Source organism: Carassius gibelio, chromosome A11, assembly GCF_023724105.1.
Source record: "Carassius gibelio isolate Cgi1373 ecotype wild population from Czech Republic chromosome A11, carGib1.2-hapl.c, whole genome shotgun sequence".
In the NCBI taxonomy this organism is placed as follows: domain Eukaryota; kingdom Metazoa; phylum Chordata; class Actinopteri; order Cypriniformes; family Cyprinidae; genus Carassius; species Carassius gibelio.
This window is the reverse complement of record NC_068381.1, coordinates 26,728,957-26,733,952: the sequence shown is the minus strand read 5'-3', so window position 1 is coordinate 26,733,952 and position 4,996 is coordinate 26,728,957. Positions and strand designations below refer to the sequence as shown.

General features: G+C 39.7%; 1 pseudogene; it reads left to right on the top strand.

The window, feature by feature from the left end:
* LOC128022774 (collagen alpha-1(II) chain-like) overlaps window positions 1–3,679 on the top strand; it is a 16,856-nt pseudogene extending 13,177 nt beyond the window's left edge.
* The last annotated feature ends 1,317 nt before the right edge of the window (window positions 3,680–4,996 follow it).

Here is a 4,996-nt window from a genome sequence, read left to right as displayed (position 1 = left end):
CTTGCAAGTTCACACACCTCTTTAAAGTTATTTTTAGTGATCTCCGACTGGCGAAGTCGAACATCATTAGCGCCGGCATGAATAACAATCTTACTGTATTTACGTTTAGCATTAGCCAGCACTTTTAAATTTGCCAAGATATCAGGCGCTCTGGCTCCCGGTAAACATTTGACTATGGTGGCTGGTGTCTCTATATTCACGTTCCGTACAATAGAATCACCAATAACTAGAGCACTTTCATCAGGTTTCTCAGTGGGTGCATCACTGAGTGGGGAGAACCTGTTTAATGTTTTGATCAGAACAGAAGAGCGGTGTTTTGACCCACGACTACGCTGCCTCACCGTCACCCAGTTGCCCTGCTGCAGGGGCTCTGTTTCCGGAACCGAAAAATGTACAGGAATCCCTGAGCTAGACGCATCCAAAGCCGTATCTATAGCCCTAACATTCTTACTGTCCTCAATTAAAGTTTGGATGCGTGTCTCTAATTCTGAAATCTTCTCTGTCAGCCTAACTATTTCCCTGCATTTATCACATGTGAATCCCTCATCAGTGACAGAGATCGATAAACTGTACATGTGGCAAGAGGTGCAAATAACGATAGTAGGCGAAGCCATTACTCACCGTGCTTGATGAAATATTCTTACTGCGGTTGTTTGATGAACTTGTGAAAAACTGCAGCGTGAGAGAGGAGAGGAGAGGAGAAAAGTAAACACTAATGACAAGCTAACGAGTGCTAACGCTTTGCAGGTGTACTGCAGTCACGGAAGAGTGAACGATCAAAGTTAATCTGATAAGATTGATCGATAATATCAGAAATATGGTGTGAGTTAAGTTATATTTTACAACTTCAAAACAAACAAACAGACAGTGATAGTAAGAAAGATTATAGAAAAAAAATATTCAGGATTACATTTTATTTCGAATGAACTATTTTAGTTTTTATCACATAATTTATTTATTTTCCTTTCCTTTCATTACATTTATTTATTTATTTATCTATATATTTATGTATTCATTTTTAATTTCTGCAGGATTGGTCCTTCATATTAACCAGGTTAACACTGTGTTTAGCGTTAACATGATTAGAGCCATTTGGATGACAGAGTAATATATGACTGAACATTTGTTACAGTTAATTTCATATGGACTTACTGCAAATTAAAAACCCCGCTTTCACACACTTCCTGATAAAGCAGTGTAACTTATTTTCATAAATCTGAAAGAAAAGAGAAATAGGAACAAAAACTCTATACCTAATGTTTGGAAAATATAATGCCATTTTCCCAAGGCCTGTACCATAAATGTAATTGAACAATCTCAGGGTTACAGGGCTGTTTTTGAATTGACTAAACCAAACCAATATAAACCCGTTTTACTGTTTCCCAACAAATGTTTTTTTTTTTTTTTTTTTTTGCAGGGCAATCCTGGATCTGATGGTCCTCCTGGCAGAGATGGTTCTGCAGGAATAAAGGTAGGCATCAAAGAGGATGTGTACTGTATATCCATCTACTTTCTTATTAAGCATCCATAGACGTGGCTTCACTAAACTGTTCTGTTTGCTGACTCACTGCATCCCCGTCTGTTTTGTGTTCAGGGTGACAGAGGTCCAGCTGGCGCTCCTGGTGCTTCAGGTGGCACTGGTGCTCCTGGTCCAGTCGGACCCACAGGCAAACAGGGAGACAGAGGAGAGGCGCAAGTAAAGATTACTAGAGATCTGAGATTTTTAAAATGTTCACAGTTTGAAATTAATTAAAGCTATTTAAATAAATAAATTCAGCATCAATACTCTTGTCATTTTTCCCAACAGTGTGGAATGTGTATGAGTGACGTTAATGCACTACAAAAGCTATAAAAACAAAATTCAAAGCTATCTTAATTTAATTTCCCTTCAAATGTGATATTGCATCTGGAAAGTGGTATAGCTGGAAGGGATTAGGTCTCAAAGCTGTCATTAATGCAGAGTAAAAGATTGGAAAGCACAGGCCTTTCCAAAAATACACTACTGGAAATAAAAAAAAAGATTTATGATTTACAAAATATGATTTTAAGCCAAAATCTATTTTACATAGAATGCACTTGATACACTCATTACTCTTAACTGTAGGGACCCAAAGGGCCTGCTGGAGCTTCGGGGCCTGCAGGACTTTAGGGAATGCCTTTAAGTACTTCTGCCACACATGAGTAATAACAGTCTGGTCCTTTTCTTAATTTGTTATCTTGATTCTGCTTTCAATGCCAATGTGTCAATTTATGCACAAAAATTATGTAGACTTTATGGATTTAATGTGGAATTGCAATGCTCATGTCCATTAATCACAGGGACCACAAGGCCTGCGCGGAGATAAGGGAGAGGCTGGTGATTCAGGTGAGAGAGGACAGAAAGGACACAGAGGATTCACTGGTCTTCAGGGTCTACCCGGCCTCCAGTAAGTTGCTATTTCTTTGTGACATATTCAGCTAAAGCATTGCATATGCAGATACTGAGGTAAGATGTAATGTGATAACACTCCACACATAGGGCCAACCTGGTGACCAAGGTGCTTCTGGACCTGCGGGACCCGGTGGAGCAAGAGTATGTAACCAGGAACATTAATACTACATCTGTATTTACACTGGTGTCAAACCCTGCAGAGTTCAGCTCCAACCTTAATCAAACACAATGGGCCTCATTTATCAATTTGATCTTCAAGTCTGTGTATGCTAAAACCCACAGCAACATCCATATTTTGAAAGATCTTTGACATGGAAAAGCACCATGTCAGGGCTTAAGGAGATGTACACACTTTTCCTTGTGGCTATGTAGGATGGTTATACAACATTTTAAAAATGAGCACAAAAATAACTTGAAAGCTACAGGCACGCATGTCAGAGCAGGTTGGAACTAAACTCTGGAGGCTGTACAGGAGCTGGATTGGACACCTTTGTATTATGCAAATGGGTGACGCTGTGCTGAGACTTACATTTCTGACTCTTTCCAGGGACCCCCAGGTCCTGTTGGTCCAGCTGGAAAAGATGGAGTCAATGGTTTGCCTGGACCTATTGGACCCCCTGGACCTAGTGGCCGTTCTGGAGAGACTGGGCCATCCGCGAGTAGAAAAGCAAAGACTAGATCTATACAGCATTATGCCCAACACTTCACATTTTGTATGTCCCCTTAGTTAAACACACCTGAATCAACTCATCAGCCAGTTAGTAGAGACTCTAAGACCTGAAATGGGTGTGTTGGGGGTACGCTAGGACCAGGGTTGGGAAAGGCTGGTCTTAAAATGTCTGATTAAAAAAAAGTTTGCTGATATGTAAGGCAGTGTTTACCAGTAAATCGGTTCATACACTGCTTATCCTTAGGGCCCCCAAGGAAATCCTGGTCCCCAAGGTCCTCCTGGTCCACCAGGGCCTGGCATAGACATGTCTGCTTTCGCTGGTGTGGCCCATTCTGAAAAGACTCCTGATGCCTTGGGGTACATGAGGGCTTTCTGGAATACACCCCAGGAGAGGACCAGGCCAAAATAACAAACAAAACAAGGGCTTTCTAAAGTTTAAACCCAGATAAATTACCTAACAAAAGAAAAGAAAAATAAAGGCAGTCATCTTACCTCTCTCCCTGACTAACAAGACATAAACAGGAGAAAAGATTATGGATGGATAATCCAAATAAATTGTCGCCCGTCTCCCTACACGGTTTAAACTCACACAGTCGAAATGGTTGTACCCAGACAACAGGGTTCACCAAGTTCTCTTTTCAACAACAGTTCACACAAAACTGTCTGAGATAACTGGAGAGGGATTCCTGTCAATCACAGTTTCTTTGCTTCTTTATAAATGCTGCCAGCAGAAAAGCCACGCTCCTGCTAATTAAGATCATCTGCGGATGATTTGGAGTGCTGCATGAAAGAGAGAGAGAGATAAAAGAAAAAGCGAACACATTCACCAGCACAATACAACAGCAAGTCTACTTCACAGGAAGTAACAATATATATAATTATAAAAATTAAACACAAAGTATAATGGCATTCATTATAAAGAACATCTAGAAATGCTTATAAATTATATGTTGTGCATTCTAACTTTGGCAGTTAACGGATAGGAAGCAAACATCATAATGTTTAAAGAACTAGCTCAGTCAGTGAGAGTACTTTAGTGGCTGTTCGAACACATTTTGTATGTTTTTTCAAATTCCTCTGGAAGTGGTCAAATGTGGACAAGCTCAAAACATGTTAAAACCCGTTCACACCTGTTTTCAGCGTTGTCCACTTGTGATCAGACCAACAAAACTCATCATTATGCCAGGAGTAAACAGGGCCAAAGAGAGTGAGTAGACAACAATGTCTATGTGTTTTAGTGTTATACTATAGCATAGTGTGATTCACAGGAAATATTGTTAAACTGCTTTCTAGAAACATGCTGCTCACATTTAATTCTATAAATAAAATAGACAAGCAGTTTAGAAGAATGCATAACATACTGTTTTTTTTTTTCTTTTTGTCTCGACAGAAACACACAGGACAATGGAGCAAGACGGTCATTGATTACAAATCCCAGAAGACTTCACGCCTACCAATTGTGGACATTGCGCCTATGGATATTAGAGAAGCAAATCAGGAGTTTGGAGTGAACGTGGGTGCTGTCTGTTTCTTGTAAAGAAAGTGGAACAGATGAAACTGGGATACAGAAAAATGAGAGCAATAACACACATTTGATTGCGAAAAACAAAGAAAGTGAAAAACTAAAGAATTAGACATTTTTAAGTGGGACATCTTTATGGCTAGAAAAAAAATACTTCTGAAAGTATTTTTTTAGGATATGCACTAATAGGCACTCATCTGTGACTGACCTGCTAATCCTTGACCGGCAGACAATCTCCCATCTACAGCATCTGGTCACACACCCTCTGAACTCTGGGAACATCTCACAAAACCAACAGAATGGTACATAAGGGAGTATGTCTGAGAAAAAGACATAGTAGAAGTAGAAATGTGTCTTGATTTTATTTATTTAT